The sequence below is a fragment of the Mobula hypostoma genome, chromosome 4, assembly GCF_963921235.1.
Source record: "Mobula hypostoma chromosome 4, sMobHyp1.1, whole genome shotgun sequence".
NCBI classification, from domain to species: Eukaryota; Metazoa; Chordata; class Chondrichthyes; order Myliobatiformes; family Myliobatidae; genus Mobula; species Mobula hypostoma.
In genome coordinates this window covers 83760708-83783789 of record NC_086100.1, presented here as the reverse complement: position 1 = coordinate 83783789, position 23082 = coordinate 83760708, and positions in this window count along the sequence as shown.

Sequence of the window (23082 nt, the reverse complement as noted above, 5' to 3'; positions counted from 1 at the left end):
CGGCCGGTATAAGCGCAAGCAGCTGGTCCCTGGAATGAACAATGCGACCATGCTTCTGCCCCGCTAATGAGACGTGTCGGAATGTAACTATTTCCAGCGCTAAAAACCCAAATAAAACTCTCTCCACCAGCGTGTTAGAGAGTACCTTCTGTTTACTGACGGCATTACGAAGTTTCTTTTACTGATGTTGCATTCTGTTGAGAGTGACTGCCTATTGCTGGTGCATTGTGCTGTTAGTTCACTAGGAGAGAGCACTTGCTCTTTTATAATTGATGTATTGCCCTGATTGTTAATGGTCAGAGTGCATTATGTTGTTATTTTATTGTATTTACATTGTGTGTCTCTGCCTTGTTAGTTCCTTAAGGTTGTCATAGCAGGGACTGGGGGTGATGGGTAGTAGGGAACAAGCTCCCACTGCCTTTTAACTGCTCCCAATGGTATGCTTCACAAATAGCCTCTGATAACCAAGTCCAGCTCATGGCCTTCACCTGTGGCTTAGCTACCAAGCCTGGCAGATCTGTTTCTACTGCCAGGAGAAAAAGCAAAAGTGGTTATTGGTGCCTTAAAACCAGTTGTTTTGGGCAGATGAGGCTCGTTAGCCATGGTTGGCACCTCATCTAGGAGAAGAAAAGCTCAGATTTCTGGATCATTGCAATCTCTTCTGAGGAAGATATGACCTATACAAAAGGAACACACACAAATTGCTGGAGGAACTCAGCAGGTCAGGCAGCATCTGTGGAAAAGAGTGGAGTTGGCACTTCAGGCCAAGACCCTTCATCAGGGCTAGAGAAAGAAATGATGAAGAATCAGAGTGAGAAGGTGGGGGAAGGCAGGGGAGGAAGAAACACAAGGTGATCGGTGAAACTGGGAGGGGGAGGGGTGAAGTAAAGAGCTGGGAAGTTCATTGGTGGAAGTTTATCTTTTCCTTAGATGCTGCCTGGCCTGCTGAGTTCCTCTAACATTTTGTGTGCGTCGCTTGGATTTCCAGCATCAGCAGATTTTCTCTTGTCTGTGACCTGTACAAAAGGGACTGGTTACTCCTGAACCCAAGGGGCACCAATATCCTGCGGGTAGGATTGCTAGAGCTGCGGGCGAGGGCTTAAACGAATTTAGCAGAGGGATGGGAACTGGAGTGATAGGGCTGAGGATGGGGGAGTTGGTTTACAGTGCATAGTGAGGCTGTCAGGAAGGATAGGCAGATAATAGGGCAACATTTCAGTCAGTGGGATGAACTGCAGTGTAAAAGGGGGACGAAATTCTAAAAGGGTGATGAAATTCTAAAAGGGTGATGGATGCAGGACCGGAAAATCTTACACTTGAATGGAGACAGTATATGGAATAAAATAGATGATCTTGTAGTGCAGTTAATGATTGGTAGGAATGAAGTTGTGGGCATCACTGAGCCATGGTTGAAAGAAGATTATAGTTGGAAGCTTACCATCTAAGGATAAACATTGTATCAAAAGGTAGGCAGAGGGGGTGGCATGGCTCTGCTGGGAAAAATGCAATCAAATCCCAAGAAAGAGGATCAGGAGATGCAGAATCCTTGTTGGTAGAGTTAAGAAACTGCAAGGGTAAAAAGACCCTGATGGGAGTTATATACAGGCCCCTGAACAGTAGCCAGGATGTGGGCTACAAATTACAATGGGAGATAGAAAAGGCGTGGCAAAAAGGCAACATTACAGTCGTCATGGGGGATTTCAATATGCAGGTAAATTGGGAAAATCAAGTTGGTGCTGCATCCCAGGAGAGAATTTGAAAGATGCCTATTGGATGCCTTTTTAGAGTAGCTTGTGGTTCAGCCCACTGGGGGATCAGCTGTTCTGGACTGGCTGTTGTGTAATGAACTGTGATCATAATATGATAGAATTCACTCTGCATTTTGAGAGGGAGAAGATAAAATCCTTTACTACCATACCAGGCAGTGCACTCCAGACATCAGCCACCCACTGAGTGAAAAAAAAATTACCCTCACATCTCCTTTGAACCTACCCCCTCTCACCCTCTGGTATTAGACACGTCTGCCCTGGGGAACAGATGCACAATGTCTACTCTTATCAATGCCTCACATAATCTATCAGATCTACCCTCAGCCTCAACCACTCCAAAAAAAAACCAACCCAAGATTTTCCAGCCTCTCATGATAGCACATGCCCTCTAAACCAGGCAGCATCCTGGTAAACCCCTTATGCACTCTTTCAAAGCTTCAACATCCTTCCTATAGTGGGGTGACTAGAACTGTGTGCAGTACTCCAGATGTGGCCTAACCTGAGTTTTATAAAGTTGCAACATAACCTCCTGACTTTGAACTCAGTGCCTCGACTCACAAAGGCAAGCCTTCCATAAGCCTTCTGAACCACCTTATCAACCTGTGTACCACTTTCAAGGAGCTATGAACTTGGACCCCAAGATCTCTCTGCTCAGCGACACAGTTAAGGATCTTGCCCTTAACAGTGTACCGTCTCCTGACAATCGCCCTACTGAGATGCAACACATCACATTTATCTGGCTTAAGCTCCGCCTGCCATTTCTCCGTCCATATCCGCAATTGATCTATATTGTGCTGTATTCTTTGCCAATCTTCTACACTATCCAGAACTCCACCAATCTTGGTATCGACAAACTTACTAACCCACTCACCTACATTTTCATCCAGGTCATTTATATACATCACAAACAGCAGAGGTCCCAGTACAGATCCCTGTGTAACAACAATAATTACAGAGCTCCATCTCAAATAAGTTCCTTCAATCACTACCGTCTTCTATGGGCAATCCAGTTCTGAATCCAAGCAGCCAATTTGCCATGGACCCCATGAATCCTAATGAGCCTCCTATGGGGGACTTTGTCAAATGCCTCACTGAAATCCATGTAGACACCATCCACTTTCTTCGCCTCATCAATCAATCATTCTCTCGTCACCTTGTCAAAAAACTCAACCAAGTTGGTAAGACACGACTAGTCCCACAGAAAGCCATGCTGTCTCTCACTAATTAGGCCACAGGTTTCCCAATGCTCATGTACTCTACCCCTAAGAATTTCCTCCAGCAATTTCCCTACAACTGATGAGAGACTCGCCAGTCTATAGTTCCCATGTTTTTACCTTGTTCTTTTCTTAAATAGAGGTCCCCCGGGACCTCACCTGTCCCTAGAGAGGACACAAAGATACTGGTCAAACCCCCCCAGCAATCTCATCTCTTGCCTCCTTCAATAACCTGGGGTAAATCCCATCAGGACATGGGGACTTAGCCACTTCAATACTAATTAAGAGGAAGTGTTTGTCCTCCTTCTTGACTTCTAAATGTCCTGATGTACTTATACACTCAGCACTGATCTCCTGGTCCTCATATCCTTTTCCTTGGCAAGTACTAAAGCAAAGTACATTACTCACATTTTCCGCATCAAAGCAAATCTTCCCTGCATTACCCTCCCTCTCCCTAGTTATCCTCTTGCTCTTGATGTATGTATAGAATGCTTTGGGATTCACCTTAGTCCTACTTGCCAAGGACTTTTCATGGCCCCTCATGGCTTTCCTAATTCCCTTCTTTAGCTCTTTTCTGGCTTTTTTCAAATACTCATTTGGCCTATTGGATCCAAGCTTCCGAAGCTTTACACAAGGAATTCTGCAGATGCTGGAAATTCAAGCAACACTCATCAGAGTTGCTGGTGAATGCAGCAGGCCAGGCAGCATCTCTAGAAAGATGTACAGTCGACGTTTCGGGCCGAGGCCGTTCTTCAGGACTAACTGAAGGAAGAGCTAGTAAGAGATTTGAAAGTGGGAGGGGGAGGGGGAGATCCAAAATGATAGGAGAAGACAGGAGGGGGAGGAATGGAGCCAAGAGCACCTACTGAACACCTACGCTCTGTCTGCCAGAGGAAGCAGGATCTCCCAGTGGCCACACATTTTAATTTCACGTCCCATTCCCATTCTGATATGTCAATCCACGGCCTTCTCTACTGTAAAGATGAAGCCACACTCAGGTTGGAGGAATCACACCTTATATTCCGTCTAGGTAGCCTCCAACCTGATGGCATGAACATTGACTTCTCAATCTTCCGCTAATGCCCCACCTCCCCCTCGTACCCCATCCGTTATTTATTTATATACACACATCCTTTCTCTCTCTCAACACACGTCAAAGTTGCTGGTGAACGTAGCAGGCCAGGCAGCATCTCTAGGAAGAGATACAGTCGACATTTCAGGCCGAGACCCTTCATCAGGACTCAAAGGGAAGGTCCCCTTGCCCATCCTCTGCGTTCCCTTCCCCCTTTTCCTTCTCCCTGGGCCTCCTGTCCCATGGTCCTCTCATATCCCTTTTGCCAATCAACTGTCCAGCTCTTGGCTCCGTCCCTCCCCCTCCTGTCTTCTTCTATCGTTTTGGATCTCCCCCTCCCCCTCCCACTTTCAAATCTCTTACTAGCTCTTCCTTCAGTTAGTCCTGACGAAGGGTCTCGGCCCGAAACGTCGACTGTACCTCTTCCTAGAGATGCTGCCTGGCCTGCTGCGTTCACCAGCAACTTTGATGTGTGTTGTTCTGAAGCTTTACGTACTTTTCCTTTTTATTCTTGAACATTCATCACCTCCCTGGACATCCAAGATTCTCTCATTTTCTATCCCTGTCCTTAATTTTAAACAGGAATATACCTTTCCTGTGCAATTGATACTTAAACACCCTCCACATATCCACTGTGGACCTGCCATAAAAAAGTGTTCCCAATTAACTCTTCTTGGTTCCTACCTAATGCCCTTATAATTTGTCCTACTCCAATTTAAAACTCTTCTGCAAGGACCTCACCTACACTTATCTACAACTATTCTGAAAGATAAGGAGTTGTGGTCACTGTTCCCTAACTATTCATTCACTGAAAGTTCAGTCATTTGGCCAGGCTCGTTACCCAACACTAAGTCCAGTACACTCCCTTCTCTTGTTGGACCTTGTACATATTGATTTAAGAAACCCTCCTGGATACACTTTGGGTAGATAGAGCTCATCAGCCTGGGAAGGCAGTCCATCTAAGAGAGGGAAAAGTTTGATTTCGAACCTCTGCTGCCTTGCGGCCATACCCACTGATGGGAAAGGCTTCGGGAGTAAACCCTGAGGACAAATCCAGAGCTGGAGTCCCTAAGGCAGTCCTTTCAACCTCACTCTGGCAACTCCTGCAATGTCACTGGTGCCAAGCTGTATCAGCCCTTGCCCTTCCCTTGGACAGCGTCGGTGGCGTGGAGAGGGGAGACTTGCTGCTTGGGCAACTGCGAGACTAACGGATGCCATCCATCCCGGATACACTTAAATTCTGCCCCATCTAAACCCCATGCACTAAAATCCCAGGATTAGAAAATTAGGAAAGTTGAAATCCCCCATGACAACAACTATTATTTTTACATATTTCCTTAATCTGATTACACTTCTGTTCCTCAATGTCCCAGTGGCTATTAGGGGGTCTGTAGTACAGTCAAAGCTCAGAATGGGCATGGCACCTGATGATGATAATGATGATGAGTACAATTCCACCAGTGTAATTACGCCCTTCCTATACTTGAGTTCCACCCAAATGGATTCAGCGTCTGACCCCTCCACTATGTCTCCTCTGAGTGCAGGTGGATACAGTCCCTGGTTGGTAGTGCAACTCTGCCCCTACCCCCTTTTACCTCCTCCTCTATCTTTTCTAAAATTTTGAAAACCTGGTACATTAATCACCCATTCCTGCCCCTCTCTCAGCCAAGTTTCAGCCATGGCTATAACATCGTAGTTTCATGTATTGATCTATGCTCTAAGTTCATCACCTTTATCCATAATAACAGGGAACAAGGAAATGGCGGACAGACTTAATAAGTATCAGTCTTCACAGTGGAAGATGCTAGCAGTGTGCCTGCCAATTTTTGCAGATGATACAAAGCTAGGTGGAGGAGCAAGTAGTGTTGAGGAAGCAGGGAGTCTGCAGAATGTCTTGAACAGGTTAGGAGAATGGGCAAAGAAGTGGCAAATGGAATATAGTGCCAGGAAGTGTATGGTCATACACTTTGGTAGAAGGAATAAAAGTGTGGACCAATTCAAAAATCTGAGGTGCAAAATGACTTGGGAACCTTCATGCAGGATTTCCTAAAGGTTGATTTGCAGTTTGAATTGATGCTGAGGAAGGTAAATGCAATGTTAGCATTCATTTTGACAGGACTGGAATACAAAAGCAAGGATGTAATGCTGAGGCCTTACAAGAAACTGTTCACTGGGAGTAGCACAAGTAGCTTTGGGCACTTTTATCTAAGATGCGCTGGCATTGGAGAGGATCCAGAGGAGGTTAGGGTTATGAATAGAGAGAACTCCATTTAGACTAGAGATGAGGATGAATTTATTTAGCCAGATAGTGGTGAATTTGTGGAATTCATTGCCATGGACAGCTGTGGAGATCAAGTCTTTATGTACATCTAAAGTGAACGTTGATAGGTTCTTGATTAGTCAGGGCATCAAAGGTTACAGGGAGAAGGCAGGCAAACGGATCAGAGGGATGGAATGGTGGGGGAGACTCGATGGGCCAAATGGCCTAATTTTGCTCCTGTGTCTTGTGGTTTTTAATCCTGGTTCTTGAATCTTTCACCGTTGCTCAAGTACCCAAAACTTGGTGACTAGTTTTTCTACAAGATCCTCCATTGCCCGTGTCATCCACTCTGTTGCCTTGCTGTGTTTTCAATGTCTTCATTTGTATAAAAGCTGCACTCAGTTTGGAGGAACAACACCTTATATTCCGTCTGGGTAGCCTCCAACCTGATGGCATGAACATTGACTTCTCAAACTTCTGCTAATGCCCCACCTCCCCCTCGTACCCCATCTGTTATTTATTTATATACACACATTCTTTTTCTCTCTCTCCTTTTGCTCCCTCTGTCCCTCTAACTATACCCCTTGCCCATCCTCTGGGTTTACCTCCCTCCCCCTTTTCCTTCTCCCTGGGCCTCCTGTCCCATGATCCTCTCATATCCTTTTTGCCTATCACCTGTCCAGCTCTTGGCTCCATCCCTCCCCCTCCTGTCTTCTCCTATCATTTTGGATCTCCCCCTCCCCCTCCCACTTTCAAATCTCTTACTAGCTCTTCCCTCAGTTAGTGCTGATGAAGGGTCTCGGCCCGAAACGTCAACTGTACCACTTCCTAGAGATGCTGCCTGGCCTGCTGCATTCACCAGCAACTTTGATGTGTGTTATTTGTATAAAAGCAAGCACTTGTAATTGTCCATTCAGTATGGAACAAAACCAGGTCTTTTAAACCAAGAATTACTGTCTACGTGCAATCCCTATATTTCAGTATGAGCAGAACAGTAACCCCAATGTTTCCACATCAGATATTCACAGAATTGCACTTTCAGCTGAAAAATGGATTTTAATCAGGATGAAAACCAATTTTTATTTTTATTGTCCCCTCATCCTGGGACCAAAAAGCACTCTGACCTTCCAGAGATTAAAAGACCTCACCAAATCAGACTGAACAATTTAAATGAATGGAGCTGAACAGGCATAGATTGCATTCCCATCTGCTGTGGTTTTATCTTGATTGTGGATTTTTTTTTTCTGGTAATCTCTTTGAATTGCAATGTTTTGGATTAAAAGTTCAAATCGCTGAGGTTTTCAGAGGCATCACTGGCTGCAGTACAATGGCAACTGGTAACAACAGTTTGTCTCCCTGCTCAAATTAGAGGATGCATACAATGTTATTAAACTCCTAAATCAAAAGATAAATACAATTTTTGTTCTTGTACTACAACTTTCTTCTCAAAGATTGCAATCAAGCTGTTCAAGCCAGCTTCAACAGTACCTGCTCAAGGCAGTTAGAGATGGCTAATAAATATCGTCCTTTCCAGTGATACTTGCATCCTATAGAATTAATTTTTAAAACCATTCACGGCCACTGTGTTACCTAGCAACAACGTACAGCTATCCGTTATCCAGTCTAGGGAATGTCAGCAGTGATGAAAACCTGAATGGACACTGCTTTATTTGGACCACTGCACAAAGTTGCAGTTCACATGTTCACACAATGCACTTTGATGGTGTGATGGCACTGAGATGACATGATCAATAATCTCTTGCCTATGCCTGCTCAGAATTCATCAGAAGTAGCTAATGTATTGGAAAATCCAGGGCAAATACAAACTAACTTGCTAATACAGCTCAGGGCCTTCCGGAGTTTGCAGTTCATTGTGGTGCTGTTCCATAAGGATTCTCTGTACATCCTCCCTGTGGAACATGTGGGTTTGCCCTGGGTCCCCTGGTTTCCTCACACGGTCCAAAGATGTACCGGGTAGGTTAATTGGTCATTGTGAGTTGTCCCATGATTAGGTTAGCATTAATTGGGTTTGTTGGGGGTTGCTGGGGCAGTGTGGCCAGAAGGGTTTTCAAGTCAAGTCGTTTATTGTCATTTCGACCATAAGCTGCTAGTACAGTACACAGTAAAAACGAAACAACGTTCCTCCAGGACCATGGCGCTACATGAAACAACACAAAACTACACTAGACTATGTGAGACAGCACAATGCTACACTAGACTACGTAAAACAACATAAAAACTGCACTAGACTACAGACCTGCACAGGACTACATAAAGTGCACAAAACAGTGCAGGGCAGTATGATAATTAATAAACAAGACAATAGGCACAGTAGAGGAAAAATTACAATATAATAATAAATGATGTAGATGTTAGTCTAGACTCTGAGTATTGAGAAGTCTGATGGCTTGGTGGAAGAAATTGTTGCACAGTCTGGTCGTGAGAGCCCGAATGCTTCAGTACCTTTTGCCAGATGGCAGGAGGGAGAAAAGTTTGTGTGAGTGGTGCGTGGGGTCCTTCACAATACTGTTAGCTTTATGGGTGCAACGTGTGGTGTAAATGTCTGTAATAGCAGGAAGAGAGACCCCAATGATCTTCTCAGCTGACCTCACTATCCGCTGCAGGGTCTTGTGATACGAGACAGTGCAATCTCTGAACCAGGCCATGATGCAGCTGCTCAGGATGCTCTCAGTACAACCTCTGTAGAATGTGGTGAGGATGGGGGGTGGGGGATGGACTTTATAAATAAATCAATAAAAAGACAGACAAACTCTTGTAACTTGGTCAGCAAAGGCTATTAAAAAATTAGGAATTTGATTATCGAATTGTCTGATTGAATTCATTGCAATTGGTAGCAAAGGCACAGAGAGGACAATATGTTTGAGTCAACCTGGTAGATATTTGGATTGAACACTGGCCGCCCTCTGAGGAGGAAACTATAAAGATTTGGAAACCTCCACATAGGGAAATTTTTCTTCATCACAATGTTAATTGATTGGGTGTGTCTTCTAAGTTGATCATCACTATTTTATACTCTTCAGTTAGAAGGAACAGCCCTTTGCCATCTGTCTTTTCCTCCCTTTCAATTCCATGCCTATGTACTTGCGTAGAAATTTATGTATCTAATATCCAAAGGCAAAATACAGAAGATTCTTGAAATGTTAATTAAATTTTTAAAAATGCTGGATACACTCAGGTCAGGCAACATCTGTGGAGAAAGAAACAGATAACATTTTCAGTTGATGACTTTTCTTTAGTTCCGCTTGAAATGTCAACACTATATTTATAAAATCTTCCATTTCTGAAAAGTGCTTGATCTGAAGGATCAACTTTTTATTTTTAAACCTTCTCAGATGCTGCCTGTTCTGCTAAATATTTCCAAAATTCTTGTTAATGTTCCTAGTTGCATGCATCAACAGTGTGCTATGTTTTAAGCCAATTCCTTAACTTTGTTTGGAAGCCAATCTAAATATTTGTGGTATTCAAATATAACAAACTTTGGTTTCTCCATTTCTCTGTACCGCGACCCTTTCTCTAACTTCTCCCAGATCTGATGAAAGATAATTGATCTGAAAAGTTAATTCTATTTCTCACTCTGCAGCAGCTGCCTGACCTGCTAAATACTTTCAACATTTTCAGCTTTCTTGAATTAAGAATAAAACCTCTAACTCAGCTAAACACCAGGGCACTGATGTATAGATGCCACAGAGGTAATGATTCTTGTCTGCTCATTTGTGTGTGCATTTCTTTCAAATAATAAAATGGTGATCTTAATCTGTAGTGCTCTGTGACTGTAGAGGTGTTCTGACAGAAGAGAAAATCGTTCATTTTTAGCAGCTACAGAATTCAGAACTATTTGGCCCAAACAGTCCACGATAATGAAATAAGCTCTGCTTGAAACTCACTCATCTTGCCTCTTGATGATAACATTACATGCCCTTTTCTAATGATATATTAGGCTACCTGAAATATACCAACAGTATTTTTGATATAAATCTCTTAACGACAATAAAAAAAGTTATTTTCTGAGATAGCAAAATGTACTGTCTCACTGCTTTAGGTAATTAGGCCCAATCTATGCAGATCAAGTTGCCGAACTGAGTTAGTCCCATATCTTGCTAAACTTTTCCTATCTGTTACTGCCCAAATGTCTTTTAAATATCATAATTGTACCTACTCTACCATTTCCTCTGACAGCTTGTTACATGTATGAAAATAGTTGCACCTTAGGTCCCTTTTAAATTCTTCTCCATAAGACCATAAGATGTAGGAGCAGAATTAGGCCATTTGGCCCTTCAGCCCTTCAAGTCTGTTCTGCCATTTCATCATGGCTGTTTGATCCATTTCCCACTCAGCCCTAATCTCCTGCCTTCTCCCTGTCACTTCATGCCCTGAACAATCAAGAATCTATCAACCTCTGCCTTATATATACACACACCAAATGACTTGTCCTCCACAGCCACCTGTAGCAATGAATTCCACAGATTTACCACCCTCTGGCTAAAGAAATTCCTCATCTGTTCTAAATGGACATCCCTCTATTCTGAGGCTGTGTCCTCTGGTCTTGGACTCCCCCATCCTCTCCACACCCACTCTCTCAAGGCCCTTCAACATTCGATAGATTTTAATGAGATCCCCCTTCATTCTTCTGAATTCCAGTGAGCACAGGCCCAGGGTCATAAGTCTTTCAATCCGAGAATCATTTTTGTGAACCTCCTTTGAACCCTCTGCAATGTGATTACATCCTTTCTCCTCTCACTTTAAACCTGTGTCCTTTGTACTTTCCTACCATGGGGAAAAGACCGGCTATTCACCTCATCTATGCCTCTCATGATTTTACAAATCTCTACAAGGTCACTAATGTTACATAGATGGCCATTAATTTTACATTTGTCTAGAAAATGAAACCATTAAACTCTTACCTTTATCTTTAGTTGCTCCTGATACCTTTAAGAAAAGGAGACCAGGAATTTATGGTTTGCGCTGACAGGTAACAGTCTTGTTCCTCAGATAGGACAGATGATTACTTCCTCCTTCCTCACTGCACACACTGCATCACAATTCATTGGAGAATTTTTCTGACATGAGAGTTTTGTTTTCTTTGGAGCAAAAGCTGAAGGGGAAACCTGATATAAAGTTGTAATAAATTGGCAGGGGGATGGGAACCTGAGTGATAGGGCTGGGGATGGTATACAAGATGATGTATTGTGTGGTGAGGAAGTACAGGCAGGTATTTGAGAAAAATTGCAGACAGTGGGATGAGTTGAAGTGTAACAAGGGGGCAACATTCGAAAAGGGTGACAAAACCGGACTGAAGGTGTTCTATCTGAAAGTATGCAGTATACGGAATAAGGTCTGGTACAGATAATCCAGACCTTGCAGCACTGCTAGAGATCGGCAGGGATGATGTTGAAAGCATCACTGAGTCATGGCTGAATGAAAATCATAGTTGGGAGCTTAATGTCCAAGGATACACATTGTATTGAAAGGACTGGCAGATAAGCAAAGAGGATGGGTGGCTCTGTTGGTAAGAAATGAAATCAAATCCTTAGATAGAGGTGAAATATGATTGGAAGGTGTTGAACTTTTGTAGGTAGAGTTAAACTGTAAGACCATGATGGGAATTATATACAGGCCTCCAAAAATTGCCAGGATGTGGGGTATAAATTACAATGGGAGGGAAAAAAAGGCAATTAATAAGGGAAATGTTACAATAGTCACCTAGGATTTCAATATACTGGCAAATTAGGAAAATGAGGTTTGAACTGGATCCCAAGAGAGGGAGTTTCTAGAATGCCCACAAGATGGCTTTTTAGAGCAGCTTGTGGTTAAACCCAATAGATTAGATTATGAGGACATGCAGTCCTCTTATTGTCATTTAGTAACACATGCATTAAGAAATGATACAATATTCTTCCGGTGTGATATCACAGAAACACAGGACAGACCAATAGGGGAAAGAATTCTGGAGTGAGCATTATGTAATGAACCAGATCTGATTAGGGAGCTTAAGGTAAAGGAACCCTTAGGGAGTCAGTGATCATTACATGATAGAAAGTCAAATGTATCAGTATTCCAGTGGGAATTACAGAGACATGGGAGAAGAGCTGGTCAAAGTCGATTGGAACAGGACACCTGCAGGAATGATGGCAGAACAGCAGTGGCTGGAATTTCTGGGGGCAATTCAGAAGGCATAGGATACATCCCAAGAATGAAGTATTCTAAAGGGAGGCTGTGGCAAATGTGGTTGACAAGGCAAGTTAGAGGATTGGGAATATTTTAAAAATCAACAGAAGGCAACTAAAAAGGCCATAAGGAGAGAAAAGATGAAATATGAAGGTAAGCTAGCCAATATTAAAGATGATATCAAAAGTTTTGTTATATACAGTATAAAGAATAAATGAGTGGTGAGAGTGGATATTGAACCATTGGAAAATTACACTGAGGTGGTAGTAATAGAGGACAGGAAAAAGTTAAACTAACTTTTGCATCCTCACTTTGGATGGCACTAGCCAGAACTTCAAGACTGTCAAGGAGCAGAAGTGAGTTTTGGTGCAATTACTAAGGAGAAAGTGTTTGGGAAGATGAAAGGTCTGAAGGTAGATTAATCACCTGGACCAGACGGACTACACCCCAGGCTTCTGAAGGTGTTAGCTGAAGAGATTGTGAAGGCAGTAGTATCATTTGATTCTGGAATGGAAAATTGCAAATGTCACTCCACTCTTTAAGAAGGGAGGGAGGCAAAAGAGAGGAAATTATAGACCCGTTAGCAGACTTAGTGGTTGGAGCCCGTTATTAAGGATAAGGTTTCAGGGTACTTGGAAGAACATGACAAAGTAGGCTAAAGCCAGCATGGTTTCCTAAAGGAAAAATCTGTGTGCTCAGTCCACTGCTGTTCACTCTGCTGGCCCACGACTGTGCTGCAACACACAGCTCGATCCACATCATCAAGTTCGCCGATGACACAACCACGGTGGGTCTCATCAGCAAGAATGACGAGTCAGCATACAGAGAGGAGGTGCTGTGGCTAATGGACTGGTGCAGAGCCAACAACCTGTCTCTGAGTGTGAACAAAACAAAAGAGATGGTTGTTGACTTCAGGAGGACACGGAACGACTACTCTCCGCTGAACATCGACGGCTCCTCCATGGAGATCATTAAGAACACCAAATTTCTTGGTGTTCACCAGGCGGAGAATCTCACCTGGTCCCTCAACACCAGCTCCATAGCCAAGAAAGCCGAGCAGCATCTCTACTTTCTGCGAAGGCTGAGAAAAGTCCATCTCCCACCCCCCCATCCTCACCACATTCTACAGAGGATGTATCGAGAGCACCCTGAAGACCCTGCAGTGGATAGTGAGGTCAGCTGAGAAGATCATCGGGGTCTCTCCTCCCGCTATTACAGACATTTACACCACACGCTGCACCAGAAAAGCTAACAGTATTGTGAAGGCCCCATGCATCCCTCACACAAACTCTTCTCCCTCCTGCCATCTGGCAAAAGGTACCGAAGCATTTGGGCTGTCACGACCAGACTGTGCAACAGTTTCTTCCCCCAAGCCGACAGACTCCTCAATACTCAGAGTCTAGACTGACATCTACATCGTTTATTATTATATTGTAATTTGTCCTCTACTGTGCCTATTGTCTTGTTTATTAATTATTGTACTGCCCTGCACTGTTTTGTGCACTTTATGTAGTCCTGTGCAGATTTGTAGCCTAGTGCAGTTTTTAATGTTGTTTTACGTAGTCTAGTGTAGCCTTGTGTTGTCTCACATAGTCCAGTGTTCTTTTGTGTTGTTTCATGTAGCACAATGGTCCTGGAGGAACATTGTTTTGTTTTTACTGTGTACTGTACCAGCAGTTTATGGTCGAAATAACAATAAACTTGACTTGTTGGAATTCTTTGAGGAAATATCGGGCAGGATAAACAAAGGAAAGTCAGTGGATGTTGTTTACTTGGATTTTCAGAAGGCCTTTGACAAGATGCCACACATAAGGCTGCTGAACAAAATAAGAACCCATGGTATTACTGGAACGATAGCACCATGGATAGACAATTGGCTGACTGTCAGGAAGCAGAGTCAGAATAAAGGGGGCCTGTTCTGGTTGCTGCCTGTGACTAATCGTGTTCTGTAGGGGTCATTGTTGGGACTGCTTATTTTTTACACTAGGCGTCAATGACTTGGATGACTGAGTTGATGGCTTTGTGGCCACTTTTCAGGTGATACAAAAATAGGTGGAGGGGCAGGTAATGTTGAGGAAGCAGGGAGTCTGCAGAAGGACTTGGCTAGATTGGGAGAATGGGCATAGAAGTGGCAGATGGAATATAGTGTAGGGAAGTGTACAGCCATGCACTTTGGTAGAAGACATAAAGGCATAGACTTTTTTTTTTCCTAAGTGTGGAGAAAATTCAGAAATCAGAGGTGCAAAGGGACTTGGGAGTCCTTGTGCAGGATACCCTAAATGTTTACTTGCAGGCTGAGTAGGTGGTGAGGAAGGCAAATGCAATGTTAGCATTCATTTCAAGAAGTCTAGAATACAAGAGCAAGGATGTGATGCTGAGGCTTTATAAGGTATTGGTCAGTCCACACCTGGAGTATTGCGAGCAGTTTTAGGCCTCATATCTAAGAAAAGATGTACTGGCTTGGAGAGGGTCCAGCGGAGGTTTACGAGAATGATCCTTGGGATTGAAAGGCTTATGAGGAGCGTTTGATGGCTCTGGGCCTGTACTCACAGGAATTCAGAAGAATAAGGGGTGACCTAATTGAAAGCTATTGAATGTTGAAAGGGCTCGAAAGAGTGGATGTGGAAAGGAGGTTTCTATGTGAGTGAGCCTTGGTGCAGAGGGCACAGCCTCAGAATACGGGTGTGATCATTTCGAACAAAGATAAGGAGGAATGTATTTGGCCAGAGGGTGGTGAATCCGGAATTCATTGCCACAGGTGGCTTTGGAGGCTAAGCCAGAGTACATTTGAAGCGAAGGTTGATAGGTTCTTGATTAGTCAGGACGACAAAGGTAATGGGGAGAAGGCAGGGGAATGGGTTGAGAGGGATAATAAATCAGACATGATGGAATGGAGGAGCATTCTGAATGCGCCTAATGGCTTAATTCTGCTCCCAAGTCTTATGGTATTATGAGCGGCCGCATAATAGTGAAAAGCATTGCCCCATAATGGAGACTAGCTTAAAGCAGGTTTAAGTCAATTAAAAGAAAAGCTTACAAAAGGTTCAAAAAAAAAACAAACTAGGTAATGATAGAGATCCAGAAGATTATAAGGCTAGCAGGACGGAGCTTAAGAATGAAATTAGGAGCGCCAGAAGGGGCCATGAGAAGGCCTTGCCAAGCAGGATTAAGGAAAACACCAAGGCATTCTGCAAGTATGTGAAGAGCTTGAGGATAAGACGTGAGAGAATAGGACCAATCAAGTGTGCATGGAACTGGAGGTGAAAGCAGAGATACTTAATGAATACTTAGCTTCAGTACTCACTATGGAAAAGGATCTGGCAATTGTAGGGATGACTCACTGCAGATTGAAAAGCTTGAGTATATAGACATTAAGAAAGAGGATGTGCTGGAGTTTTTAGAAAGCATCAAGTTGGATAAGTCTCCGGGACTGGACGACATGTACCCTAGGCTACTATGGGAGGTGAGGGAGGAGATTGCTGAGCCTCTGGCAATAATCTTTGTATCATCAATGGGGACGGGAAAGATTCTGGAGGATTGGAGGTTGACAGATGTTGTTCCCTTATTCAAGAAAGGGAGTAGAAATAGCCCAGGAAAATTATACACAAGTGAGTCTTACTTCAGTGGTTGGTAAATTGATGGAAAAGATACTGAGAAGCGGAATTTATGAACATTTGGAGAGGCATATGATTAGGGATAGTCAGCATGGTTTTGTCAAAGGCAGGTTATGCCTTACAAGCCTGATTGAATTTTCTGAGGATGTAACTAAACACGTTGATGAAGGTAGAGTAGTAGATGTAGTGTTAAATGGATTTCAGCAAGACATTTGATAAGATACCCCATGCAAGGCTTATTGAGAAAGTAAGGAGGCATGGGATCCAAGGGGACATTCCTTTTGTGGATCCAGAATTGGCTTGCTCACAGAAGGCAAAGAATGGTTGTAGGCAGGTCATATTCTGCATGGAGGTTGGTGACCAGTGGTGTGCCTCAGGGATCTGTTCTGGGACCCCTACTCTTCGTGATTTTTATAACTGAGTAGGATAAGTAAGTGGAGGGATAGGTTAGTAAATTTGTTGATGACACAAAGGTTGGGTGTGTTGTGGAGAGTGTGGATGGCTGTCAGAGGTTACAGCGGGACATCGATAGGATGCAAAACTGGGCTGAGAAGTGGCAGATGGAGTTCAACCCAGATAAGTGTGAAGTGGTTCATTTTGGTAAGTCAAATATGATGGCAGAATATAATATTAATGGTAAGACTCTTGGCAGTGTGGAGAATCAGAGGGATCTTGGGGTCTGATTCTATAGGACACTCAAAGCTGCTGCGTAGGTTGACTCTGTGGTTAAGACAACATACAGTGCATTGGCCTTCAACTGTGGGATTGAGTTCAAGAGCCGAGGGGTAATATTGCAGCTATATAGGACCCTAATGAGACCCCACTTGGAGTCCTGTGCTCAGTTCTGGTCACCTCACTACAGGAAGGATGTGGAAACTATAGAAAGGGTGCAGAGGAGATTTACAAGGATGTTGCCTGGATTGGGGAGCATGCCTTATGAGAATAGGTTGAGTGAACTCGGTCTTTTCTCCTTGGAGCAGCGGAGTATGAGAGGTGACCTGATAGAGCTGGATAAAATGATGAGAGACATTGATCATGTGGAAAGTCAGAGGCTTTTTCCCAGGGTTAAAATGGCTAACATGAGAGGGCACAGTTTTAAGGTGCTTGCACGTAGGTGCAGAGGAGATGTCAGGGGTAAGTTTAAAAAAAACGCAGAGAGTGGTGAGTGCGTGGAATGGGCTGCCGGCGATGGTGATGGAGGCGGATACGATAGGGTCTTTTAAGAGGCTCCTGGACAAGTACACGGAGCTTAGGAAAATAGAGAGCTATGGGTAACCCTAGGTAATTTCTAAGTAAGTACATGTTCAGCACAGCATTGTGGGTCAAAGTGCCTGTATTGTGCTGTAGGTTTTCTATGTTTCTAAGTGGGTTACAGGGAATGAGTAGCATTCATTTTAACCCAGATGATGGTTGTAATCTGAAAAGCACTGTCTGTGAAGGTGGCAGAAGCAGAGACAACATTTAAAAACAGTATCTGAATGAGTTGAATCGCCAGGAAATGGAAGACTATGACCCAAGTACTGGTGAGCAGAATTGGTATACTGTAGATAGGTATTTTGTGGGCCAAAGGGTTTGTTTCTGCACTTTATGACTCCATGACTATGTGCAGAACAAAAATAGTTAGAGCTCAAGATACCTCCTTGAGATGTCAGTTCACAGGGTAAATGGCAGCATGCACACCTTTCCTAGCAATTAATGAAAAGAACCTTCCAAGAAATCATCAGCCAGATCTGGTAAATCATGATAGTGGAGGCTTATGAACTGGTTGACATACAGTTTTGCAGGGATAAATTCTGGACCTCATTCCCCTCATTTTAGATATTTTTTTATTGCTTCTAATCACTTTGCCACCATGTGGTTAATGAATAATAAAGACCATAAGACATAGGAGCAGAATTAGGCCATTTGGCCCATCAAGTCTGTTCTGCCATTCAATCATGGCTAATCCTCATTTCCCTCAGCCCCACTCCCCAACCTTCTCCCCGTAACTTTGATGCCATGTTCAATCAAGAACCAATCAATCTCTGCCTTAAATACACCCAATGACCTGGCCTCCACAGCTGCTTTGGTAAGAAATTCCACAAATTCACAACCTCTGGCTAAAGAAATCTCTCCAACTCTGTATTAAATGGATGCCCCTCTATCATGAGGCTGTGCCCCCTTGCCCTAGACTCCCCACCATGGGAAACATCCTTTCAACATCTACTCTGTCTAGGCCTTTCAACATGCAAAAGGTTTCAATGAGATTTCCCCACCCCCCATCCTTCTAAATTCCAACGAGTGCAGACCCAGAGCCATCAAACGTTCCTTGTATGATAATCTTTTCATTCCTGGAATCATACTTGTGAACCTCCTCTGAACCCTCTCCAATGCTAGCACACCTTTTCTTTGATAAGGAGCCCAGAACCATTCATAATTCTCAAGGTGAGGCTGCACCAGTGCCTTATAAAGCCTCAGTATCACATCCCTGCTCTTGTATACTAGACCTCTTGAAATGAATGCTAACATTGCATTTGCCTTCCTCACCACCGACTCAACCTGCAAGTTAATCTTTAGGGTGTTCTACACAAGGACTCCCATGTCCCTTTGCATGTTAGATTTTTGGATTTTCTCCCTGTTTAAAAAATAGTCCACACATTTATTTCTGCTACCGAGTGCATGACCATGCATTTTACATCATTGTATTTCATTTGCCACTTTCTTGCTCATTCACCTAATCTGTCCAAGTCCTTCTGCAACTTATCCATTTCCACAACACTACCTGCCCCTCCACCAAGCTTTGTATCCTCTGCAAACTTAGGAACAAAGCCATTTATTCCATCATCTAAATAATTGATATACAGCATTAAAAAGAAGTGGTCCCAACACAGACACCTGTGGAACACCACTAGTTACTGGCAGCCAACCAGAACATGATCCTTTTATTTCCACTCGCTGCCTCCAATCAATCATCCAATGCTCTAACCATGCCAATAACTTTCCTGTAATATTATGAGCTCTTAATTTGGTAAGAAGACTCATGTGTGATACCTTGTCAAATGTATTCTGAAAATCTAAATATGTAACATCCACTTTATCTAAACTACTTGTAATCTCAAAGAATACCAACAGTTTTGACAGGCAAGATTTTCCCTTAATGAAACCATGCTCACTTTGTCCCATCTTATCCTGCATCATCAAGTACTCCATAACCTCATCCTTAACAATTGACTCCTTTTTCTCAGGTTATAAATTAAATCTTAGTAAGAGTGAACTTTTTCCGATTAATAAACATCTTCCCTTATATTATAAATTTCCATTTAAATTGATTAATAATTATTTTTCATATCTTGGGATTAAAATTACTTGTAAATACAAAGATTTATTTAAGACTAACTTTTTACCATTAATAGACCATATTACTCAACTTTCATCTAAATGGTTTCCCTTATATTTAACTTTGATTGGTCATATTAATGCAGTTAAGATGTTTTTTTTGCCAAAATTTTTATATGTGTTTCAGGCATTACCAATTTTCGTTCCAAAATCTTTCTTTGATAAAGTTGACTCTAAAATTTCTTCATTTATTTGGCAGAATAAGAATCCGAGACTGGGTAAAATACATTTACAGAAAGCTAAGAGAGATGGAGGTTTAGCATTACCTAACTTTAGATTCTATTATTGGGCTATTAATATTCGACATATGAAATTTTGGTTACTTGACCAGGACATACTATCTATTCCTAAATGGGTAGCATTGGAATTACAATCTGTTCAGGGTTATACACTTGGCTCTATTTTAGGCTCCTCTCTCCCTTTTGATTCGAAACGCCTTAAGCAGGTCTCTAACCCGATAGTTAAATATGCTTTGCGCATTTGGTTTCAATTCAGAAAATTTTTTGATCTTAATCAATTCGGGTTAGCGATTCCTATTTTAGGTAACATATTTTTTCCTCCCTCTTTTACGGATCGTGCTTTTCAAACTTGGAAGACTAAGGGTATTTTACGGTTTTTGGATTTATTTTTAGATGGTTCCCTTATGTCTTTTGAACAATTATCTAATAAATATAACTTATCAAGAATACATTTTTTTAGATATTTACAAGTTAGAAATTTCCTAAGTACTATACTTTCTTCCTTTCCAATGCTTCCTCCTACATATATTTTAGATTCGATAATTAACCTCAATCCATGTCAGAAAGGTGCATCGGCTATGATTTATAATATTATTATGAAACTTAGGAAAGCTCCATTTGATAAGATTAGGGTAGATTGGGAACAGGAATTGGGGCTTACCATTTCTGTGGATGATTGGGGGCAGATTTTACAATTAGTTAATACTTCCTCTATTTGCGCTAAACATTCCCTAATTCAATTTAAAGTGGTTCATAGAGCACATATGTCCAAAGATAAGTTAGTGCGTTTTTACTCGCATATTAATCCTTTCTGTGATAGATGTTCGGGGCAGATAGCCTCTTTAACTCATATGTTTTGGTCTTGCCCTACTTTGGAAACTTTTTGGAGAGATATTTTTAATATTATTTCTAAGGTATTAAATATAGATATCTCTCCTCACCCTATTACTGCTATATTTGGACTACCTAAAATTTCTAGTAATCTTTCCCCTTCAGCCTGTAGAATGATTGCATTTCTTACTTTAATGGCGAAAAGATGTATTTTACAACATTGGAAAGAGCTTAATGCTCCAACTACCTTTTTTTGGTTTTCTCAGATGATTTTATGTTTGAATTTGGAGAAAATTAGAAGTAACCTTTATGATTCTTCATTTAAATTTGAACAGATTTGGGGACCTTTTATTCGATATTTTCATTTAATGTAATATTTACCCTTCTTGTTTTTTTTCACTGTTTTTAATGGAGGTCGGGATTGAGGACGTGATTTTAAGTTTAACTCTGTTTGGTTTCAAGTTAGCCCATTGCTTCGCCTTGCTTTTAGTTAGTTGCACGGTGGGTTTTTTTTGGGGGGGTTTTTTTTCTTTTTTTCCCATTGATATATATAAAATTTAGTATACTATTATGTTATCTTGGTTTCTTATGTTTAAATTACATTGTAGTATTTTTTTTGGTATTGATACCTTTTGGAATTTTATTATACTTTAACATTGTATTAATGTTTATATGGCTTACCTTTTTTGTATACTTACTCAATAAAAAGATTTAAAAAAAAACAATTGACTCCAACATCTTCCCAACCACTGAGATCAGGCTAATTGGTCTATAATTTCCTTTCAGCTGCCTTCCTCCTTTGATAAAGAGTGGAGGGACATTTGCAATTTTCTAGTTCTCTGGCACCATGCCAAAGTCCAAAAATTTTTGAAAGATCATTACTAATGCCTCCACAATCTCTACTGCTACCTCTTTCAGAACCCTAAGGTGCAGTTCATCTGGTTGGGTGACTTATATACCCTTAGATCTTTCAGCTTTTTGAGCACCACCTCCCTTATAATAACTGCACTGACTTCTCTTCCCTCACACTTTTCAACACCTGGCCCACTGCTAGTGTCTTCCACAGTGAAGACTGATGCAAAATACTCACTTAGTTCATCTGCCATCTCCTTGTCCCCCGTTATTATTTCTCCAGCTATCCTACATCCACTCTCATCTCTATTTTTTTTTAAAGCATACTTGATAAAGCTTTGACTGTCCACTTTGATATTGTTTGCTAGCTTGCTTTCATATTTCAGTTTTTCTCTCCTAACAATTCTTTTAGTTGCTCTCTGTAGGTTTTTAAAAGCTTCCCAATCCTCCATCTTCCCACTAAATTTTGCTTTGTTGTATGCCCTCTCTTTTGCCTTTACATTAACTTTGACTTCCATTGTCAGCCACAGTTGTACTATTGTGCCATTTGAGTATTTCTTTGTTTTTGGAATACATCTGTCCTGCACCTTCCTCATTTTTCCCTCAAACTCACGCCGTTGCTGCTCTGCTGTCATCCCTGCTAGAATCTCCTTCCAATTTACTTTGGCCAACTCCTTTCTCATACCACTGTAATTTCTTTTACTCCACTGAAATACTGCTATGTCAGACTTTATTTTCTCCCTATCAAATTTAAAGCTGAACTCAATCATATTGTGATTACTGCCTTCTAAGGGTTCCTTTTACCTTAAGCTCCCTAATCGGCTGTGGTTTATCACCTAACACCCAATCCAGTATAGCTGATCCTAGTAAGCTCAATGATAAACCACTCTAAAAAGCCATCTCATAGGCATTCAATAAACTCACTCGAGATCCATTGCCAACCTGATTTTCCCAATCAACGTGCATGTTAAAATCTCCCATGACCATCATACCATTGCTCTTTTGACACACCTTTTCTATTTCTTGTTGTAATCTGTGGTCCACATCCCAGCCTCTGTTGGGAGACCTGTATATAACTGCCATCAGGGTTCTTCTGTGCTTGCAGTTTCTTAATTCCACCCACGAGGATTCAACATCTTTTGATCCTGTCACATCTTTCCACTGATTTGATTCTTTACCTGCAGAGCCAACCCCCCCCCCCCCCACCCCGTCTACCTTCCTATCCCTCTAATACAATGTGTAACCTTGGACATTCAGCTCTCAACTGCAACGATCATTCAGACACAATTCAGTGATAGCCACAACATCATACATGACAATCTGTAATAGTGCAACATGATCATCCAGCTTACTTCTTATACTCCGTGCATTGAGAGATAACATTTTGAGTACTGTATTTGCTACCCTTTTTGATTCTGTATCCCTAATGCACCGATATTCACCCTGCTGGCTGCAATTTTGTCCTGTCATCTGTCTGACCTTCCTGACAGTCTGACTGTATGCTGTCTTTGCCTTTTTATCTTCCAAACAGAACATAGATCAGTATAGAACAGAACCTTTAGCCTATGATGTCTGCACCAAACATAATGCCAAGTCTCAACTGCTGTCAAATTATCCATCTCCCATTATGCTCTTCACATGCCTATCTGATGAGGCCTCCGTCGGTCTGG